This window comes from Anomalospiza imberbis, chromosome 2, assembly GCF_031753505.1.
Source record: "Anomalospiza imberbis isolate Cuckoo-Finch-1a 21T00152 chromosome 2, ASM3175350v1, whole genome shotgun sequence".
NCBI classification, from domain to species: Eukaryota; Metazoa; Chordata; class Aves; order Passeriformes; family Viduidae; genus Anomalospiza; species Anomalospiza imberbis.
In genome coordinates this window covers 70,675,705-70,699,465 of record NC_089682.1, presented here as the reverse complement: position 1 = coordinate 70,699,465, position 23,761 = coordinate 70,675,705, and the positions used below count along the sequence as shown (strand labels likewise).

The 23,761-nt window shown below is 39.8% G+C and overlaps 1 protein-coding gene across 20 annotated transcripts in view; it reads left to right on the top strand.

The window, feature by feature from the left end:
• DLG2 (discs large MAGUK scaffold protein 2) overlaps positions 1 to 23,761 on the top strand; it is a 984,419-nt gene that overhangs the window by 276,354 nt on the left and 684,304 nt on the right. The window contains exon 1 of one of the 20 annotated variants that reach the window (XM_068181624.1): positions 7,424 to 7,594. The exons of the other annotated variants lie outside the window; for them this stretch is intronic. The gene's annotated coding sequence lies outside the window, so the exon portion shown is untranslated. Of the gene's footprint in view, positions 1 to 7,423; positions 7,595 to 23,761 lie in introns of those variants that run through there. 20 annotated transcript variants of the gene reach the window in all.

The following is a 23,761-nucleotide window of genomic DNA, read 5'->3' as shown; positions in this document are numbered from 1 at the left end:
GTAGCTAAACAGAAAAAAATATGTCGTGTCAAAAGGAAACCCAAGTGGTGAATACTGACAACAGCTGTGAGCCTTTTCAGTTGGAGACTTTTATTTGGAGGCAGAATCCGCCCAGATGGTTGATATGGGATATGAAAATAGATAGTGTACTTGCTCCAAGAAATGACAGCAGTGGAAAATGCTGATTATTTGTCTGGAAGAAGAAGAAACAACCTGGATGGAGTGCAGGGCCTCAAACTGTTATCATGAATGAACTATAACAGATCAGCTCTAGAAAACATTGATAGTATTGTCTGTGGAGAGAGATAAAGATCTTCATTAACCCATTTGGTAGGTTAACACCAGTAGGAATAACGTTTGGTAGCCCTAACAATAAGAGCTTAGTTTTTACTCAATGGGAAGAATGCCAATTGTTCCTCAAGTCTGAATCTTAGGTCATTATAATTTTATGAAGTGTTCATGAAATTAAAATAAGGTCTTCACAGAGAATTAAAGATGCACTGTTCCTGTAGGTAAGGAAAGAAATGCTCTAAGAACATTAACAATAATTTAATGTAGGATTAGATCATCTTTCAGTGGTTACTTGGGGAAATCTTTACCCTCTCTTTCATACCACATAAAAATGCCACAGATGCTACAGAGCCCTCAAGGCTATTTTTCCCCCAGCTTTAAGAAGTTTCTCTTGCAAAAAGCCTTTGTAGAAGAGCACTGGATGGCCACTGTATCCCATCAAGTCTGTGGCTATTAATTACACCAGGCTCGTTCCAGCACTTTGAGTAGTCTAAGACCAAGAAGACCGAACTGTAAATGTTATCTACTCTATTGCCTTGGGTTTCAGTTTCTAGTCTATACCTGGTATAAAATTGGCACAAGTTTTTATTTGCAGTACTTTTCATTAATTCTGTTTCATACTATTTTGCCTGCTCTATTAGATAGAACAAATTACTGATCTAAGCCATGAGTATTACTGTAACATGCTTTCTTTTTTTTTTTTTTTTTTTTTTTTTTTTTTTGGCATTATAATTATTATATCATCAGCTACAGACATATAGTACTTCACATAATTAATTTCACATGTGACCAGAGTACAAACAGGACAAATGAAAGTAGCTACATGCTGTATTCAGAACTGCTCTTCTCAGCAGAGGGGATTTGTTCAAGTTCTTTCTCTTCCAAATGCAAGTGATTTCATGGTTTATTCATGATGGTTATCCATGCAAACATACTTAATTGTTATGGAGAGTGTGTGTAATTCTGCATTCCTAATCCAGAAAACAGGAGCAGTGAGGGTTTATAAACAAAGTTGACTCAGTGGGAATGATAACTTCTAACCCAAGCAAGCTGTTGCTTTGATACGTTCTGAATCACAGCTGCTCACTTCAGTGGCACAAATCCATTTCCCACTGCTCCTTGCTCCCGTTAACCCGCTGAACCAACACCGCTAAACGAGAGCGCAGAGACATCTCTGCCCTGTTTTGCACATCATCAACAGAATTGTTTCCTGCGTTAAATTCCCACTGAAAATAAGGGTGGGACCTGGGTATCACTGAGGCATAAATGGAAGGTTGTGGGATTTGCTCTGGTGTTGCACTGAAGACCTGAGGCATCCAGCAGAACATTTATTGGTGAGGTTGAATCTCAGAGGGCTGAGCTAGGGACAGGAAGTGATTTTCTCCTCTGCAAATTAAGCACATCTGCTCTGGAGTCACTGAATAAATAATATGGTGATACCACATGACAGCCTTTTTGCAGTCACTTCTCATAATACTATTTTTGACCTTTTCAAGACCACAGTTTCTTCTTTCTTAAAAATAAAAATATTTCAATTATTTTCTCCCTGTTTTAGCTTGTAATACATTTTGAAGCTTACTTTTAAAGGTTTGCATCATAATTCATACAAGATGTTTTACCTAGATAAGTAAATTGATAGTGATAACCATCAGTAGCACATAACAGGATTAGGAATGATGAATAATATTAGTAGTACAATTCATACATGATTTTGCTTGTGTACCTAGTATTTATGCCAGATTGAATCTTCCTTAGAATGAGTAATTACACTACATTTATAAGGTAAGCAACATTTTAAATAGTCTGTTGTTTAAATTGTAGCTGTAGGGTAGGCTGAAAGGCAGCTCCATTCAACTAATTGTTGCTATGACCCAGACCTTGCAACAGATATGAGGTTTGGTTTTCTCTCAGATCCCTTTCAAGCTCTGATTTTCCTTATGAGAGACTGTAAGGAAGGAAGCATGTTTTTTGTCTGAACAGTATCATCCAGAGAATACACAGAAGGGAATATTTTACGTGCAGTACTGGTGTTTTAAGTAAGAGGTTTACACATGCATTGAAGTACCTGTCTTAATGAAGACTACCAACAATAATACATAAGTTGTTTGTATTTCTGTATTAAAGCTGATTCAACCTGTAGCTTATTATCTTAACTCTCTGATGATCTTTTTCACTACATTTCTTCCAGAATTGTTTTAAACTTTAAAACCTTCAGCAGTGCTAGAAATGGCAGCATTTTTTTCGCTCAGCAGCTCAGTCTGACACTGGGAGTAAATGTATTGAAGAAAAAAATATTCTTTTCACCCTATTCCTATCCTTATATATCATGCAGTCCTTGTATTTCACACAACCATGTCCTGGGCTGCATCCAAAGCAGTGTGGCCAGCAGGTCTCTGTTTCTTTGATACACCACCTGTAGTGCTGCCTCCAGCTCTGAATCCCTGAAAATAAGAAGGATGTGAATGTGTTGGAGTGTGTTCAGAGGAGTTTACAAAGGTGGTCAGAGGAGTGGAGCAGCTTTCCTATGAAGACAGGCTGAGAAAGCTGGAGTTCTTCAGTTTGGAGGAGACTTAGTGGGGACCTTAGAGTACCTTAAGGGGCTACGAGAGGGCTGGAAAGGGACTTCTGACAGGGACATGTAGTAAAAGGACAAAGGGAAAAGGCTTGAAACTGAAGGAGGGTAGGTTTAGATTAGACATTGGAAGAAATTCTTCATTTTAAGGGCACAGGGGCACTGCAACAGGTTGCCCAGAGAAGTTGTGGCTGTCCCATCCCTGTAAGCGTTCAAGGCTAGGTTGGATGGGGCTCTGAGCAACTTGGTCTAATAAGTGCCATCCCGGCTGATGGAAGAGCAATTGGAACTAGAAAATCTTCAAGGCCCCTTCCAGACCAGAGAATTGATAACACTGGGTTTCTTTTTTAACTTATACTTCTTTAAAGGGAGATTGAGCCAAGACCTGGCACAAAAAGGTTCTCCCTCTCTGCCTATCAATAAGAGGAGTTTGTGAACTCCCACAGTTAAGGCCTTTAAATGGGATTCAGGCATCACACTTCAGTGAAATGGTCTATGGGTGCCTGCAGCTGCTGTTTACTCCTTTTGTATTTGTTTGTTTATGTTTTTTATGAAAAGATGGAGCATCAGTTTGCACTATGCACCATGTGGCAAAAAGGAAACTCCTAAATGGTGTCTAAAAAGAATTTTGTAAAACAGTATCTGTGGGGAAGAAAAGTTACAATGCATATGTTTTTTTCTTCTGCCTGTATTTTGCTAATACTATGGATAAAACCCAAAATGTGCTTTGCTTAATAGGATCTGCTGATGAAAAATACCCAGGTTCAAGTTTGTGCAAATGATTCTCTGTGTCTTTTGTAAGAAAGTTATTTATCCCTGTGTTGTTTTGTTTTGCAAGTGATTAAACATATTAAATCCTGTAAAAGGGAACAGGAGATACTATCTTTGTACAAAGATAACTTCTGTAAGGATAGCTAATGCTTTTTCAAGCACTTTGTCCTCCAAAATGAGATTGTGAATCAGAGTAACTGGAAATTGAATTCGCAGCTAAGGGTTAGTCTTTTCCCCTCATTTGTGCTGTCTCAGCATGTGAGATTTTAAGACTCTGTAAATAGCTTTAGTTCCTGTTCTACTGAAAGTGTTTCTATTATTACTAATATTCTAATCACTGTGTTACTAATATTACTTCAATATTATGTTTTAGTACTTTTAAATACTCAACTTTCTGGAAAGAAAACCCAAACATAAGCTCTAATAACCTTGATCTTTCAGCTAAGGTCATTCTAGCTTTAATGAAAATCAGCATTTTAGGTAAAAGATACCTAAGGTATCAATGTAGCTCCTAATAGATTGTAATTAACAAGATTTTAGGATTCCTCCTGTGTTAGGATACATGTGAATACAAATAATGTACTTCAGCAACAATTTAGTTTCAGAACCAGTTCTACAGAAATACACTAAAATGCAAACCTCAGAACATATGATTTATAATTAGCAGAGGAATACTTATTGAAGAAGTTCTTGTGGGTGGACCATGGATGGACACCAGGTGCCCAACAAGCCACTCTATCCCTCCTCTTGTCAGCTGGACAGGGGGGAATGCATATGATGCACAGCTCTTTGGCTGAGATAAGAGCAGAGAGAGATCTCTCACCAATTACTGTCATGGGCAAAATACACTTGACTTGGGAAAATTGGTATAATTTATTACCAAGGATAGCAGAGTAGGATAATGGGCAATAAAACCTTAAACACCTCCTCCCCCTCCACCCCTCCCCTTCCTGGGCTCAACTTCACTCCTGATTTCTCTACCTCCTCTCACCCAGCAGGACAAGGGGACAGGGAGTGGGAATTGTGGTCAGTTCATCACACATTGTCTCTGCTGCTCCTTCCTCCTCAGGGGAAAGATTCTGCACACTCTTTCCTGCCTGCAGGGTCCCTCCCACAGGAGACAGTCCTCAACAAACTTCTCCAATGTGCTTACTTCCCATTGGTTGCACTTCTTCATGTACTGCCTGAGTGTGGGTCTCTTCCACAGGGTGCAGTTCTTCAGGAATAGACTGCTCCAGCTTGGGCTCCTCTCTCCACAGGGCCACAGGTCCTGCCAGGAGCCTTCTCCAGTGTGGGCTTGTCCAGAGTCACAGCCTCCTTTGGGCATCCACCTGCTCTGGCATGAGATTCTCCATGCACTGCAGGTGGATCTCTGCATCCCTGTGGTCCTCCATGGGCTGCTAGGGCACAGTTGCCTCACCATGGGTTGCACCAGGAGCTTCAGGGAATCTCACTCTGGCACCTGGAGCACCTTCTGCCCCTCCTTCTGCACTGACCTGGGGGTATACAGAGAGTTTGTCTTACATGTTTTCACTGTTATTTCTGGCTGCAGTTGCTGTTTTTTCCCCTTCTTAAATATGTTATTCCAGAGGCTCTGTCTCCATTGCTAATGGGTCCATCTTGGAGCTGGCTAGCACTGGCTCTCTTGGACATGGGAGAAACTTCTGACAGCTTCTCACAGAAGCTACCCCCACAGCTTTCTCTACAAAACTTTTGTCACACAAAGCCAATACAGCTCTTCAGTAGAAAAAAAGTGGAAGATATTTGGACATGGTGGCTGGTTTCTATTGTAATGACTGGAAGTATTACTTACATTCAGGACCTGTCATGGCTTTGTGGATGAGTCTCTTGGTGTACTGAGGAAAAAAAAAAAAGAAATTAGCAACAAGCTACGAGAGGAAAAGTGAAGGTGTAACCCTCTGAGGGTGTATATCATGGAGGGACAGTCCAGTGGGCTGAGTGCCCTGCTGCACATACACATGCACTGTTCTTGAAAGAGTTCTTATAAGGCTGCAGTTTTCATCCAAGTGTTTAAGGAAAATTAGTTTTCGTTTGCTTTTTTTGGGTCTGAGTTTTTGGGTCACAGCTGTTGCCTGTGTAGTGGAGTTGGGAGAGACAGCATCCTACTTGTAAATTGAACCTAGTGAGTTTGTTTGATCTGGTTTTGGCTTGTTGATTTTTTTGGGTTGTTGATTTTTTTTCCAGAGAAATGTATTCCAGAAAATAAATATTTTTTTTTCTATGCGATTTTCACATAGCATTTGTGGGTCAAAAGACTTGTTTTAGGGTGGTGTGGTTTCACCCCAGCCAGGAACCAAGCACCAGACAGCTGCTTGCTCACTCCCCAACCAGCAGGATCAGAGAGAGAATTGGAAGGGTAAAGGCTGGAAAACTTATGGATTGGATAAACAAGTTTATTAGGGAAAGCAAAAGCTGCACACAGAAGCAAAGCCAAACAAATAATTAATTAACCTTCCAATGGGCAGGCAGGTGTTCTGCCACCTCCAGGAGAGCAGGGCCCTGTCATGCATAACACTGACTTGGGAAGACAAAATGTCTACTCCAAATGTCCCCCCTTCCTCCTTCTTCTTCCTATTTTATGTACTGAACATGATGTCTTATGGTCCCTTTGGTCACTTGTGGTCACCTGTCCTGGCTATGTCTCCTCCCGACCTCCCCTGCACACCCAATTTCCTCCCCAGTGTAGCTGCTCAAAAAGCAGAAAAGGCCTTGGGTCTGTGCAAGCCCTGCTCAGCAATAACAAAAACATCTCTGTATTATTAGCCCTCTATTCAGCACAAATCCAAAACACAGCTCTGTTCTAGCCACTATAAAAACAAGTAATTCTACACTGGCCTAAAACCAGCACATAAGGAAAAGTAGAGACTGGACTTTTGTCAAAAGGTTTAAATCCCACTCTCACACAAATAAATGAAAAAATCATTATCAGAGATCATCTCCATGGTAAAAATACCTGCCTGGTTCTCTTCCACAGACACAAGATCTGTTGAATGAAATGAAACAAAACAAGTGAAATGATATCAGCCTTATTAATGACATCACTCAGATATGCTGGTCTTGTATACAGTTTTTTTTAAGGAGTCTTTTGCTTTGCAAGTTTTTTTTTTTTGCATTATGAAAGTTGAATTCTGCTGCTGGGTTCACAGCATGGATTTCAGAAAGCAGACAAACCCAAAGGGTATTTCTTTCTCCTTGAAGTCATCAAGTGGGGATCCACAGCATGCTCCCACTCTTTAAACTGCATACATGCCAAAGTTTTCCTTTCTTCCACTTACACTGAAGTTGGTGCCACAGGATTAAACCTTCCCAGTGATTTGTCTCCAGTAATTCAAACAACTGCAGCCAAAACCCGGGGACAGCTTTTTTGCTGGTGTATTGTTTCAATTTGTACCTATCCCTGCAAGCAGTAGTCACGAAAAGAAGAATAGTGCTCATCAGTCACACAGGTAAGGCCTCTTTTTTTCCCCAGTAACAAGGGGTTAATCCAAACCATTTTTTTTGTTTGTTTTAATCTTCAGAAGTGTGGTTGTGGGCATTTTATTATTACCACTGCTGTCACAGTCAAAGGTCACAGGTTAGACAATTGAACTATATTTGTCCTGTCTTTGCTCATCTTGTCTAATCTTGGGCACGCGTGTTGCACGGAGCTCACAGCAAGGGCATCCACAGTGACTCTGCGTGTGGGATTTAACTTCAGAGAAGTCATTTGTTTCTCTGCTTTGGAAGCAAGTTTTCTACAGCCTTGGGACATGGTCTCTCAGCAGATAATGAAGTAGTCATGTTCAGGGGAAAATGCAAGCCCTGTTGTTACTGAGAATGGTAAGAAAGTCTACATCTGGCAGCACTGGGGTAAAAGAATATATGAGCCTACAGAAGATTAAAAATTGTGAAAGATATTGGTGATTTTTCTGGAAGGAAGACATTACCTTCAATGAAAAGGTAAGGGAGGGGAGGTGAGAGAATTTCTCTGAACCTTAGATAGAGTAACTGGTGTGCATCCCTCTCCAAATGTGAAGCCATGAGCAAGGTGTCAGGAATATGTGCCTTTTCCTATGAATATCTGTACTTCATGTCTCTATGGAAAGCTGAAACACTCTCTAGAGAATTATTTTCCTTTTAAAAATGTAGAAGGTAGGAGTGGTGTACAACACATAATTATCTCATTTTTTTTCTCTCCTAGAGTACTTTTTTCAAAAATAATCTGCGGTGTATCCTTCTGTGTCAGCACATGAACCATTATCTTTCAGCTAAAGAGGTTTTCTCTGCTTGACAGACAGAACAAAACATCTTGAACCAAGTGTCTGCTTACCTCTGGGGAAGAATTTGGGGCTTGTGTATGAACTGTGAATGTGTTACTGAGCAGTGTGCATCTGGAAAGCCTTCAGCTGATTTATAGGGCATGTCTAAGCCTTGGAGAAGACAGAGGGGGATTTAGGTTGCTTTTCACACTAGGATTACCAGTTGGTCAAGCTTGTGTACCCACAGCTATCAAACAGCAAAACTGCATTCCTTTAATGGATTTGATTATTTAATTTATTTTTATTTAGAAAAAGTTAAGCTGTCCTTTTGGTTAAGTAAACTGTGAAGAAGGTTTTGAAGTTTATGGAATTGCAATAGAAAAGTTTGTATGGCAAACTACAACTGTGAATTGTCCAGTATGATAATATATTAATAATGAGAGTCCACAGGCCTTGCACATTGAGTTAGAAGAGAGATGAGCCTGTTGACAAAGTCATGATTTCATAGGACAAGTCTCTGTTTGCAAATATATATTGTTTCCCTCTTCTGCTTCCCTGGTCTTTTGTGCTGTCTCTTTTTCTCCTGGGCTCTAACCTTTTGCTGAGGTTGTACTGCTTTATATTAAAAAAAGGCTGAAATTAATGGTTTTCGTAAACATGGACACAGTTTGAAGTAATATGAATTTGCTTCTAGAGATGGGTTTCTTGACAGTCTAGGGATGACATTAGAGATGATGGAATGCAATCTCTGTATCATAATATTGCTTAAGAGTACTGTTTAATATGTTGGGAGGTGGATGAGCAGCACAGAAACTACAGTGTAACTGGAAGAGAAGCTGGGGAAGGGCATCACTGTTTAAGCTGCATTCCCAACTTGTGTGAGTGCCAGCAGAGACAATTTACTCAGAGGATTTGCTGTCCATCTGTCTCATTGTTTAATGAGGAGATGCTGAAAATGAAACTTAGACACAGAGATTAATTTTTTTAAATGGAATTTTGCCAGTTTGTTATCTTTTACCTTTAACAGGGTGGTGAAAAAGGCCCAGCTACCTTGCAAATCATTTGCACGAGTTCCTTAGTTTCCTATCCCGTCCAGTGACCAGGATGAGGATGTCCATGCAGTTTTTCTGCCTGCACAGGTTTCATATTCTTCTTTTTCCCCTTGTCAGGGCTTTGCTAATCCTGGCTGCACACTTCCAGGAGTTGGCTCCTTTCAGTCTTAAATGCGGGGCACTGATTGTAGGCTGGACAACTTTTCAGTCCTGTTCCTGCTGTTTCTTAATTTAATGTCAGGCCACCAAGAGGCTGCTGGTAAGTGAGAACACTAAACAGAACCCTGCTCATGAGGCACCGTGACAGCCTTGCCTGGAGAGATAAATTGCTTATCCCCAAGCCAATGAAAGAGTCCCACCAGGGGCATTTGGGAACTGCATTTCGGACTTTCAGCTCGTGTAGGTCTGGGGCTGTGGTTAAACAGCCCTGTTATGATGTCAGGACTTCCCAAGGAAGGTCTGGATGTGTGTACATGTATTAAGTGTTGAGAAGTGAAAGAATGGAATTGGAGAAAACATCTGTCAGTATTGCACCTGTGCCCTCAGACTCACTCAGCTGTAAGCAAACAGAAAGACATTAACATTTTTATTTGGGCTTAAATTTATAGGTGTGTGTCATTCTCTCCCTTCCCATGGGGAACAGACAGACAGTGAAAAAGATATACATGAAGATCTGGTTGCCTCCTCAACAATTAGGTACTAGTGCAGTGTGCTAGTGGGTGAAATATTTGCTTTTTCTGACTAGAGTCAAATGACTTTAGCAAATGTGAAGCTGTAGGAGCTAATTTTCTGCTGCATTTCACCTTTCATAGGTGTTTCCCCAGCACTGAGTGGATGTTAAACCTTAATGGTGAATGTAAAGCCACTTGGCCTTTCCTCTATTCTGATATAAATAATTACCGCTGATGTAAGGCAACAAAGAAGTAAGACTGCTGATTCTGTTTTTAATCTAAGAATAATAGCCTGTTCAAGGCATGCTATGACTCATGTTCAATGCAAGTGATGCTGGTTACGTAGTAATTTGGAGCTAAGTTTTATTTTATACCTGCACTTTAGGAAATGTGGTAAAATTTCCAGTGATTAAGTGGAATCAAAAAGCATTATGAAAGCCTTATCAAAAGCTTTCATCATCTTCTGTTTCCCTTGGTTTTAGCTTGCTTCTTTGAAAAAAATAAGATGAAAGTCTGGGCTTGTTTTAGCATTAAAGAATTTGCACACTTTTCCAGACCAGAGTGCTGATGTCAGTCTTTCATTTGTTTCTCTAGCAGGACATAGATAATATCTTCACAACAACCAATATGGTTGTCACCTACATAGGTTCTGTTTTGCTTTCCTATATATGTGCTGTCTTATATATATTTTCCTTGAGAGATTTTGTTTAAAAATTCTGTTTGAAGTTCTCACCTTTGTTTAAGGCAACTGTCTTTGTTAACCTCAGTTGAGCCTGAAGTTTAGGGACACCCCAGGTTTTGCTGTTAACTGTTTTTATTAAAGCTGCCTTATTGGTATCAAATTATATCAGTCCTGCATAGCAGAGCTTTCTGAAGGAGTGCTCAATAGCTGTTTTAATGACATATCAATCAGTGTCATGCACTACAGCTCTGAAACTCAGAGAAGTCGGTTATTCTTGTAGTCCATAATTTTAACCTTTAGGACTTCAGATTGGTGTGATGTAGCTCCTGCCCACATTGCTACCTACTCATGTACCAGCTGGGTATCCCTTACTGCCAGTTCCAGCTGTAATTCCATCACCTGCATCTACACCCTTAGCATCACGTTTTAGCAGAACTGCTTAAACAAAACCTATTGCAAGAGAGAGCAATGCTTCTCAATTCCATTTCCAGCCTAAACAGCTCTATAATTTCATTTGCAGCTCAGATTCCTGAATGTTGACTGATATTCAGGTTCTGAAAGAATTTATTTACATGATCTGTAATTTTGGTGCCTTCATGTCTTATCAATTTTTTGCAGTCTACTACACTGCTGATATCACAATTTGGTGAGCTGATATTTTTTTAGGGTGAGTTTTTGTAAATACTGAGAGTGAAAAAAAACCCTCTTTGCATTGTCTCTTGCAGCAATTCTCTAATTCTGCCCTCTATTGATATATTCCTGCTTATTGTCTCCCAGTATATCTCTTGATCAGGATACTGATGTTCCTCTTGTTCAGTCTCTTTGTGATGTCTTCTTAATGTAAGTATTTGTACTCCAATTAGCTGCTCCTTCACTCATCCTCATTTGCTGCTGTCTATAGGTTATCACTTCATTCCAAACCATCCATATCTGCAATGTTTCACTGGGGAGGAGAGACACGACAGTGTTTTCATCTTGTATTCTGCTTCTGTGGTCATAGCTTTGGGACTGCTTGGTTGTTTCTGCATTGTGTTCATAACTGACTTTTGAGACTGTACCACCCTGAAAAAAATATAGTTTATATCTGATGTTTTCTTCACTAGGATGCAAGCTGCAAGTGTTCCATCTTGGCAGGATTTGGGAATCTTTGACTCCAGAAGAGTGGTAGCTGTGGAAGTCAAAGTCCCAGTGTGTCTGTTCAGTTGGGTCTTTGTTCTTTTGGTGTCAGAGAAGTCTGATAGTAACAGTTTTGCTGCTTTCCTTAGTTAATTCCTTTAGATTGGGCATTTGAGATTAATTCTCTCTGAGACTGGTTGCAAGGGTAGCCTTTAAGCCAGTAGATAGAAAATCTGGTTGTTTTAATCTGCTGCTGAATTTTTGGTTTAGGCCAGACTTCTGTCTTTTAAAGCATACTTAGCTGCAAGTCATCTTACACGTACCTCTTTCTTATTCTTTTTGCCTTTCACTACCTTTTTGTGGCAGTAGTAGCTATCGAGATTTCAGATTGCAACATCTTGTTCTGAGACCATTTCCAGTAGTTCCTTTTCAGTCTAAATAACATTCATTGTGAGACAAATAATAATTTATATGTCAAACATTAAATGTATTTATGTTTATTTCAGCTTATAAAAATACAAATATTAGAGATAAATGGTAAATATTTAATTCATTTTACAGCAATGAATACATCTTCTTAGAAATCCTAAATTTACATTTAAGATGTAGGATGTAGTGAAGATTAAAGGTCCATATTCATTTTCTATGAACTTACTGACACTGAAAATCAGAGCAATTTGTTGCTGATATTCACATACAACAGTGCATTGCTCACATCATGATACAGAAAATAAGGATGTGAGGAGACAATTAGAAGAGGTGAACTGGGTTCACCTTTTCTCTCGGTAAAGTCCTGGATTTTAAATGTACACAAAGCTTGACCCACTATGGTGAATTACCGGCATTCCTTTGAACATAATAGTTCTTCATAAGTGAGTTTCGCACTGATATAGCAGGGGAAGATAGGGAGTTACTGCTCAGCCACAGGGCCACTTGAGACCTAACAGTGTATAGGGCAGGCTGCTTGCTTCTTGTCCTCTTCCTCCTTGTAAATGTGCTTTGAATTTTTCTAGACTGACTTCAGCATGCTCTAATGAATATGCCCGAGGTTGTGAAGGCATTTGTATTTCTGCATAGAAGTCCTACAGAATTCAGTGAGATCCCAGTGTTGCCTGTGACTCTCATCTCTTATAGAGAGGGATTCGCCCTTTCATTTATATCTTTCTCAGCCTACCCAGATCTGCTTACATCTCCCTTTGTATCTGAATTCTGAAAGAGAGAGAGAGAACAGGCATAACATCATGTCCCCTGTGGTGCTTGCAAATTTATGCCTCTCTGATAAATTGCAATTGTTAGGGAGAATGATCAGGGAATGGAGCAGATCACCTGGAGACACTCCCTCCCACACCAAGAGAGGGACAAAGAAATCCTTTTTGTTATCTGATGAGAAAAAATAGAGGCACTACAGAATGGAATTAATTTAGTGAAATGATGAGGCTGCAATAATGACATCCTGGCATTCCTTTGCAGTTTATCCATCACAGTGCCACATCTCTACATGATAACTGAGCAGCAGTGACATAAAGTCAACAAATGCTGTGAGGTAGTAAAAGGATGTTTTAATGTAATTATGTAGGGATACCATCTCTGTCCATAGAAATGGTCCCTCTTCCAGCAGCTATGGCAAGCTTAAAAAATCAGGCAGTACATTTGAATTAGAAGACATAACCAAAATCAATCAATGTATGTATTGTAGCTGTACATTTACTACAGATGGTAACTAGTTTTACTTCTAAACAGAAAACTGCGCATGTAATAGTTTCAACATACTCAGGACCTCTTGGCATCAGCTACAGTAAGTTGATTGTAAGAATTTGCAATGAATCTCAGTGGAGCAATGTAAATGAGTAATGTTGCCATTACAATATACATTCCTATATAGATTTTAATTTCTGTGTGAGCTCTATTTGTTTCTGAGTGGAACTGTATTGACACAGTATTTTGTCCATGTAAAATCCACAGTGTCTGCAATAACAATTGCCCAGTGGATTGCACTTCAAATATGATTATAGACAATTCATTTCTCCAGACCAGTAGAACATAAAAATGTACAAGTCAGAGCTGTTGTGCCCTTTTCCCTTGAATTTGCTGTGGACTTTGATATCATTTCTTGAAATATATCAGCAAATATAAAACCGTTTCTATGACACCAAAAGAGTATTATAGTGAAAATTTATATGAAGAATAAAATTCAAATACTGAACAGCGAAATGTAAAAAGTAACCAAGATGATGAATGTTCTTTCCAGCCTGTACAATTCAAGTCTATTCAATAGATGCTTAGGATGAGCTCAGTCACTCTACCTCCTCTTTCTTGTCCTGCCTTGAAGTCTGTGCTAAGCATCTACTTACACCAGCACACAACTGTGCGTTTTAAACAAGCGTGGATCCACGGTCACACCCATACATCTCCTTTAGCCCTGAGCTCATGTCCAGTCCCCCTCGCAGTTCTGGAGCTAAACCACCTCTCCTCAGTGCTAGTTTGTTGTCTGCTTTGGGAGTCAAAGTAGAGCATGAATAATTGTATAAAGTTTGATGCTGAATGGTAAGTCCTTTCAAACCTCCAGGGATAAATAAAGGGATAAAGGAAATATCTGTTTCAAAGACAGAGAACGGTAGCTTTAGCTTCCCTGAAGTCAGAACAAGCAACTACTTGAACCAAGAATAGAAGCCTGGGGTTCACGACTCCAATGCTTAGTCTAAATTATGCCTAAGTAATACGAGCTTGTGGGAGTCATTAATCACTTGCTTTTCTTTCCCTCCACTTTAGAACCCTAGAATATCTGAAAATAAAATAAAAGTTATATTCAGAAGGATAATAGATTAAAATGGAGTCTCATGACAATTAAAGAACCGCAAATAAGGTTTTGTGTTGCAACAGTGTTTAATGAATTGTGAAAAATCAGGGAAGTATGGAGAGATAGCTGAAAGGAGACATAGTATTTTTGAGGGCGTAGTAGTAAAGAAAGCACATAGGAAAGTGGATTCTATAAACCATCTCGGTGAAAACTACTGTTGAAGAAGTAATTTTTAGGAATAATGACCTTGTGTTGGTCATTGTTGTCATGGCTGGTTCAATTTTGAATACTTGGTCATGCCCAGCAGATCTGCCATGATTGCCATGTGCATTCCACCTTTATCTTGCAGGTGTTTCCTGCATTTTTTCCTAAATTTTCCTTGCTCTTGCTCATCTTTGAATTTCCGTTATGTAAAGATCGTTGATTTTCTGTCTCAAGAAAAAGTAGACAGTCACTGGCTAGCTGCCTTTTCATTATAATTTATGTGAATCTGAGTTTACACTGGTTATAATCACTGATGAATATTCATGCAATTTAATATCTTTGAGGAATTGTTATCCTGTTTAATCATGCTTTAAAGCCTGTGATCCTCTTTCCTGTTGATAATGCTTCTTACCATATTTCCTGTTGCAAAGAGACGGAGCCACGCAAAGATGCTGAGCTTAGGTGGTGATTTGGGATGCGGTGCAGAAGTGGAATGTGTTTTCATCTTTTTTGAGAGCTGAGGCCAATAAGATGCCTGGCGTTGTCTCTGGGAAGCTGATAAGATCAAATACTCCCTGATATTGGGAAAGCAAAATAAGCAGTATATCATGGTTTTTTCTCTGCTATTAGAGGGCAAGTCTCATTCACCTCAATGGCAATGTCACCTTCAGCAGCCAATTTGCTTGTCACTCAGGTCACTCCCTAAAGCAAGAGTCCGGCCATTCTCCAATTTCAAGAATTAATCTTTTGTGTAGGAGGAATTTAGCAAGCAGCACTGAAAGAGCTTGCACCAAATTGTGTCTGGCTTAGCCTTGTTGTGCTGAATACACAAAAGGACTTCTCTGGCCCTTCCCTCCAATTGCTAATTAAGCTAATTGCAGTCTCTGGTTGCAGTTTCTGGGGGTTTCTATGCCTCTGTGTGCACACAGTGGCGCTAAGACAGGCAAACCAGAGATGGGGTTTTCATTTTACAGACCTGAACATGATGATGAAATATTTGTACTTTGGTATAGACTATCTATACTATGGTAAAACTGGCATCTGTTGCACTTTTTAGGACAAAATATATTATATAATAATAAAGTAAATGTATTTTCTGTTCTGTTATATTAATATAGTCTATAACATTATAGCTAACCAGAAGCAAGCACATCACCCTAAGAATTTTCAGTTTTTTTTCATGTCCTCTGAATTAATATTTTTTTCTTCTTCTTTTATGGATTCTGTAGGATTTGTGTTCTATGGGATTTTTTGTCAGCTTCTTAGAGGGCTCAGACCTGGAAAATGGCTCTTATATGGGCAATTATACATTGCTTGAAGACACTTGTTTTTTTGTCTCCCAGGAATATTACAAACATAGGTACAGAAACACAGAGCTAACTTCACTTAACTGATCTCTATAATTCAGTATCTTGAGGAAAATATTCCCGATGCCACCTTGGTTGTTCTGTTGGTTGATGGTTCCCTTGTGCAGTCTTAATTCCTGTGGGCTCACTGATCACATGTAGGCACTTTTTCTGCAGATATATTATAAAACATGTTTTTTCTGCTATTTGATATATATATACCATTGATGTGTACAGACAAAACAATTCTCCTTCAAATTGTCCTTCCAAAAGCAGCTGTGCACACCTGTGCATTGTAGGAATATTTCTTAAAACTTAAAACTGCTGATAACTTTTAAATCAGGCAGTCTTTTTGTATAGATGTTAAATTAAATTACTATTTGGAGAAGGATTAGTGCAGTGTATTTATTCCCCAGGTTCTCTAGAGTGTCCAGACATGGTATTTTTCATGTCATAGGAACACTGTGAACGTGGTGTGGGTTAGCATGGCAGTGCTGCAGTGAATGCAACAGGAGGGGGCACATACATCCAGTTCCAGCTTTCCTTCGGGTACATTCCATTCCATTGGTAAGCAAAATAAGTTCTTCCACTTGTGCTTCTGTTATTTTGAGTTTTGGTTAAAACTGGAGTTTCTAGTATGCCATAAATACACTTTATATAATGATTTCCTTTTCACACTTCTTAAAGGAACTAGAGTAGTTTTTTCTCAGAAAAAAAATTCCAACCCTCATGCTTTCCTAAATTAGTAAAAATAACAAAATTTTAGCAGATTTTTTAAGCAGCAATATTTTTGAGGGTTAAGAAAATGTTATTGCCATCACAATTAACACTTACATATATTCATCTGTTATCTCTAATTTTTTTAGGATTATTTTTGCTTCATAACTATCTGTTAAAGGATTCTGGAAAGGTTGATGACAGTGATCTATATAGCATGTTTAGAAGACTAGTTTTTTTGCCCCCTATCCTTTACAGGCTATTTGAATCTTCTGAACATATTAAGGCTAGATTCTAGCTCTTTGCTCAGCTTTTTCTATTCAGCCATTAAGCTCTTGACAAGATGCCTGAGTCCATCTGTCCCATAGTAATTTAGGAGCCACAAAGACACCTCAGTTTTCAAATGAACCAGAGAAGTAATAGTTTTAAATGTAAGAACATGCTTCTCTGGAGTAAAAGATTGGCATTCACCTCTACTGAAAGATGTTCTGGCTGTCTTTATGTAGTATGGGATGCTCATTACATTATTCCTGATGTGTACAAAGAATTGAGACTTGGGTGCTGACCAGAACAGAAAAAAAAAACTTGCTGTCAGTTCTATTTCAAAATAATTTTGCTTGATACAAAATCTATAGAATTGATTATGCCAAATATTGATCTCTTTTCCTCCTGTATTTCCATCTGTGCCTTCTCCTATTGCATTTAATCTTTTTTTTATGCAGATAAAGACCTTCTCCTATTGCATTTAATCTTTTTTTTAATGCAGATAAAGACCTTCTCCTATTACATTGAATCTTTTTTTTTTTTTAAGCAGATAAAGAATTTGGAACAAAATTTAGCTGAGTGATTAGAGATTTTATTCTTTTCCCTTCTGCAATAATTGCCTGAGAAAGTGAATAATTAGTTCAACTGATCACAGAACACAGACCTTGCAGTTCCTCAGTCCCTGCTCTATTGTCAGGCACTTGCCTTGGGAAGTCATTTCATTTCTCTGCTTACAGTGGAAAACTGTACTTGCTAATTTCTCAGGAGTATAACACAGCTAATATTAGAAGAGGATGGGGAAGATCTATCCTGTTCTGCTTATGGACGTACCCTATGGCCAGATTCATTAGGTCCTTTTCAAGATCCTGGATTTCATAGCCATTTCTTAGCCTCTCCATTTCTGGCCATGATCTCCCTTGATCAAACATTGGGTTTTTTTCTCTCTCAAGCTTCAGAAACCCTATTTCTGCTTCTTGATGTTGTGTTCTGACAGAGTTCTTCCATCTCAGTATCTAGGGAGACAGCACGTAAGTTCTCTCTGACCTAGGATTTTCTTTTTCTTCCCCCTTACCCTGCTTTCCCCAGGAGTTTCTTCCTCCAATTCCCTCAAAGACCTGGGATGCCTGGTCTCCACAGCTACTACTTATCCAGTCATTCCTAAGATGTCCTTCTTTTTTCCAGCTATTCTTACAGTCTTTTTCCTCATTCCTATGAAACCAATTCTCAAGCACGTTCTTTCCTCTATTTCAATGACCCAACATCCCTTCACACATGCAGCTCATTGGTGTTATCAAAGGACTCATTTAACTTTACATAAATAGCTTTGGCCCAGTGACTGACAGGCAACGAGACCATTGTTCTTCAATGCACTTGTGAAGCAATAGATGCATCACAACATCACTGTGCTAAACATTATGCACCTAATTCCTTAACTAGGGCATCACAATTCACAGCATGTGCTGCTTTTCTAGTCCCAGGATATGGACTGGAGCCAGCTTCTTTTATTATTAATAACATCAATAACTACAAACTTTTTGAGTTTCGTCTGACTAAATATCTGCATAACTGGGTCTCGTTTTTACAAAATCAAAGCAAGTTCCCTTCTCTTTTTGCTGAAAAATGTTATCTGTAGTCCTTTAAGTAGTGGGCTTCCTTTATCCTGCCATACAATGTCTCTCAAGCTAGTCTACTTTAGCTTTCATAATGTCCCATGAAATAAGGCAAAACTTCCAGTAACAGTTCACAAAATACCACCAGTTTGTTCAACACCCCTCATCCTCTATAGTTCTCACTTGCATTTTTCTGAGTTTTTTTTTTTTCTAGATAGAAACTTATCCATTGTATTGTCATGGATTTCCTGTCATTCCAGGTACTAAAGTTGGGATCTTCACATGCCGTGCTACATATACATGCCAACTTGGGGATGATAGATGCCTTCTTACCATTGCAATCCTTTTCCTTCTTGTCCCCATGATGGGAGAGGTCTCTAGATCCTGTAGCTATGAGGGATGTAATGAGTCTTCATATGGAAGGGATCTACAGAGAAAGCAATGGTTCAAGAGGAAAGGTGGCCTTGTCCATCCTTCCCAGTGCCACACCATTATTCACTTCACAAAGCTACATCTTTGTACCAAAGATTTCTCTGTGTGCTGGGTCTCCACATCTCTTATTCAGTCATTCAGTCTCAAACACCTCTGAGTCAGGCACATTGTAGGAACACTGCCACATCTGAACAAAGCTCTTGATAGACGGTCTTTTATGGTTTCTGACTTTCTCACTAAAAACTGTCCCTATGAGTAATTTCCTTTTCTTTGACGAATTTCCCTTCCCTTCCCTTCCCTTCCCTTCCCTTCCCTTCCCTTCCCTTCCCTTCCCTTCCCTTCCCTTCCCTTCCCTTCCCTTCCCTTCCCTTCCCTTCCCTTCCCTTCCCTTCCCTTCCCTTCCCTTCCCTTCCCTTCCCTTCCCTTCCCTTCCCTTCCCTTCCCTTCCCTTCCCTTCCCTTCCCTTCCCTTCCCTTCCCTTCCCTTCCCTTCCCTTCCCTTCCCTTCCCTTCCCTTCCCTTCCCTTCCCTTCCCTTCCCTTCCCTTCCCTTCCCTTCCCTTCCCTTCCCTTCCCTTCCCTTCCCTTCCCTTCCCTTCCCTTCCCTTCCCTTCCCTTCCCTTCCCTTCCCTTCCCTTCCCTTCCCTTCCCTTCCCTTCCCTTCCCTTCCCTTCCCTTCCCTTCCCTTCCCTTCCCTTCCCTTCCCTTCCCTTCCCTTCCCTTCCCCTCCCCTCCCCTCCCCTCCCCTTTTCTTTCTTTTTTCCTTTCTTCTTTCCTTCCCTTTCCCTTCTTCTTTCCTTCCCTTTCCCCTTTCCTTTTTTCCTTCAACACATGCAAGGAATGCATGGACATACAAAAAATAAATGGCTTTGAAGAGCCACTGAAGCAAAAGTTTCAAGAAAATGAGTGCCTTAGAGTAAATTAAGTCTGGATTCTGAGACTACTAGATCTTTGTTAAGAGCTACAGAGAATACTTTGAATACAGGCCCTTTCCTGGCATGCTTAGTTCTTTTACTGTTTTAACTTGTACAGAGAAGTACTAGTACTTGGTCTAGCTGATTTTAAAAGAAAGTTTTTGATTTTTCTCTATTACAGAAGCTATGATATCTTATGGATAAGATTGCCCCCATGTTATTAAAAACCTGCAGGGTAAAGTAATTCTCACAGTGATACAAATAACCTTTGACTGCACTCTTGACTTCCCTGGCCTCTCACAAGTATAACAGAGCAAAAAGTAAATCTGCACAATGTTAGATGTGGTTCATTTGCTGAAACATGCTTTTTAAGAGACACTGTTAATGGCTGATTCTATGTTACAGAGAAATATGCATTCATTAATTACTATCTCTAAAAGAAAAATCTGGACAATTAAATATATGCAGCCACTCATAAAAATCCTAGAAAGGCAAAATATTTGAAACACACATTTGTCTATCTTCTGTCAGCATGGGCTCACAGATAGACAGATGGTCTACAGTAGGTCTGATCCTTCCTAGAAGCATCAGAGTCACTATGCACACGTAATACCCAATACATCCTTATCTGCTTCTGTCCAGAGACTCCCAAACACACTACTCTGACTGGATGCAGCTGCTCAGCAGCAGTTGCCCATGATGTACCCAAAGGGTACATATTTATAAGGATTTTTGATGTGCAGGTTGCAATTTTGTTTTGCAATAGATTTTTCAAGTATGTGCCTAATTGTGCATTTGCACGTGCCAACTTCTGATTTCTACCAGTGTGGTTTGGCCACGGGGAAAGAGAAAAAGAAAGCAAATACTTAGTACAGGTTAAAAGGATTGAACAAATTCTCACTAACTTATTTCCTGAAAGATTTGTGTGGACGTTGTCTCTTTTTTTAAGTATTCTGGTAGCAGTTGAGTTTGAAAATAAAGTTCTCCTTCAGAGAACAGAGGGAGCTTTTGCGGAGTATCCCAAGGGCCAGGGTGGATAATGTTCAATCAGAATAGCATAGTATAGCATAATGAATAGAATAGAATAGAATAGAATAGAATAGAATAGAATAGAATAGAATATTTCAGTTGCAAGGGACCTGCAAGGACTATCTTGTCCAGCTGCCTGACCAGTTCAGCACTGACCATATAAAAGCATATTATTGAGGGCACTGTGCAAGTTCCTTTCTAATACTTTCTAATAAGGCTTGGGGCATCGATCTTTTCTCTAGAAAGCCTGTTCCAGTATTTGACAATGCTCTCAGTAAAGAAATGCTTCCTTATGTCTACTCTTAACCTCCCCTGGTGCAGCTCTGAATTGTTTCCATATATTCTATCACTGGATCCCAGAGAGAAAAGGTCAGCACCTCCCTCTCCTCTTCCCCTCCTCAGGGAGCTGTAGGGAGCAATGAGATTTGTTCATATGCCCTGGGGCAAGACTGGATGGAAAGCAAAATGTGTTCCAGTAAGTATTGTCTGACTTTGCTCTTCAAATGACTGACTTATTTGTAAGGTTTAGTTTTCTTTTACATTAGAAAACACAGCCTTTTAAAATGACATGTTCATTTATGCCAATTTTTAGTCAGAAGAGTACTGTCAGGAAGACATTTTCACCTCTCAAGCTAAATTCCAACATCTTTAACACTTCAAAATCCCTAGGTTTTTTCCTAGTTGAAGGAAGGATGAAGAAAACTCTGCATTGCTGTTTTCACCCTGTCAATAATACAAGGTTTTTCTTAAATTGTCTGTGCAGATGGCTGCCAGATTTATTGGGTCACTTACTTGCTACCATATCATCTAGTCCAGGTGTCAGAACTCTTTGGGAAAGGAAAGGCGTGCACTGTTAAAAGCTGTCATGGAAGATGCTCAGCAATGACAGTTTATCTCATGCCCTGCTGCTGCTTCAGTCCCCTTTTTACCACACAGATCCTGGTACTCCTGAGGGGGCACATCATGGCAGCCTGGTGGCATTTGACTCAATATGAGAGGTTTAGAAGTTATCACTTCCATGGAAATGACTGTTTGTCAGGAAGCAGGATCTGGAGCGTTACAGGTTTTCTGGAAAATCCCCGCATCTGCTGCCTGGTCACCCTGGAGGAGGAGAGGAATAGAAAACAGATTAGCCTGTGTTATGAGATTCAATCCTTTTATTGATTGCCTTTAAGGGATGCTTTTCATGGTACAATTAGCCAGAACTTTGGATGTAAATCCTATTTTAGACATTTTTAAGCCTGAGTTAGCAGTTAAGCACACACTTGCTGTCAGCATTCAGGCCAGATTACTGAAGCAGTCTACAGCCCATCCTCTTCTGCTGTTGCACCAAGTCCTCCCGTGACTGATGCGCTTCTCTAGAAATGTCTTCCCTCCCAGCACAGAAAGTGATCTTGAACATACATAAGCCAGTGAAACGCTCTGGGTTTGCTGTGGAAATGCTATTTTTGGACTAATTAAGTAGTCAAGATGCATGTTGTGTGTAACCCACTAAGTGCTTTTAACATGACACTGGATTGTTGACCCTTAAGAATCCTCAGCGAGTGACAAGACACAGCTCTTTAAGGAGAAGCAAAACATTTCCACGGAGGGGAATGAGTAGGCTTGGAACCTCTCTCTGTGAATAATGTGCCAAGAGTGGGACAGGCTCCCAGGCACTCAGACAGCTGGCACACAGGATCTGTGCTGCGTCCCCTGTTGCTGTATTTCAAGCTGTGATGAGAATTAGGGAGAAAGGCCACCTTAGGCTGGTTTGGGATGGACACTGAGTCCTAAATTGTGCCTTGTTTCTGGACAAAGCACTTTGATAGTTGCTATATAGTCACTCCTGATTGAACCTCACAAAACATTAACCTTATTAATATTTAATACTCATATGCAAATTGCAGTCAGCCAATTAGTTTTCTATGCAGCTTCAGCAGTTTCATAAGAGGCTTAGGCTTAAGTACCTTAATTTGTCTTTCTGAAGAAGGTGAAAGTGTTAAAAGGAGATTTAATTTGTTGTTCAGTTGTCTTTCCAGGTTTTGTAGGAATCTCTTGAAAGATGGTCAGAAGAAATGAGTTTATTTTCCTTTTATTTCCTGCAAAAAGAAGAATTGTTGATATTGAAGCAAAGACAAAGCTTGCTAGTCTAAGTTGGTAGTCTCACTTCATTGACCTATTTACACACCTTCACCCCCCAAAGACATTTTGCTCTTTTTGTAACTTTGAATTAGCTTCAGTCTGTATTAATACATTTGATTATTGTATGTAATTGCATACCCAGAGTTAGAAGTTAGCCTCTTACTAATAACTGCTGTAATTTTTTGCTTTAAATCTGAACTTGTTGTTCAAGGTTATGATGACAATTTTATCTCTCATCAGCTCTGAAAGAGATATAGTGCATGATAGCATAGGATAAAGTGTGTAGCAAAATGATACTGTGATCAGACAGGGCAAAAAGTGTGACGATTTGAACCAGAAATTGGATAGATGATGTAAAATCTAACAACCCAAGAGAGTTGTGTGGTTTAATGTACTTCTCTCTGGTTGAAAGAGTTATTTGACACACAGGACACTTAGATCCTCTCAATTTGCTGATGATTTCTCAAATATCTGACACGGTGGGAAAATTGGCAGCACTTGTTTTTCAATACTTCATTGCCATTAGTACCCCAGAGCTGGTCAGAGTGTGTGTGTAATGTGGTTAAAGCACTTCTGAGTAATGCTGAGAGCAGGGGAAGACCACTTATCTGTGCCAGCCAGATGTGTGGAGCTTACAGCTCTAATCGTCGTTCCCGAGCTCGAGCAGTGCTTGGAGCACTTGGTGTTAAAACTGCACCAGCACTTTCTACCTTGCTAATGACCCTCATCCACAGTAAGCTACTTCTGCTCTTACCATCATTTTCTTGCCACCTGAACTTCACTTTGCCTCTGTTGAGCACGTATTGACTGATAACAGAACAGACACATTTCAGAGCTACCATACCCGCCTTCATTCATCTTTAAGGGCAATAAATGCATTGGTTAAGCAGAGGGTGCTTTTATTTGTTGGAC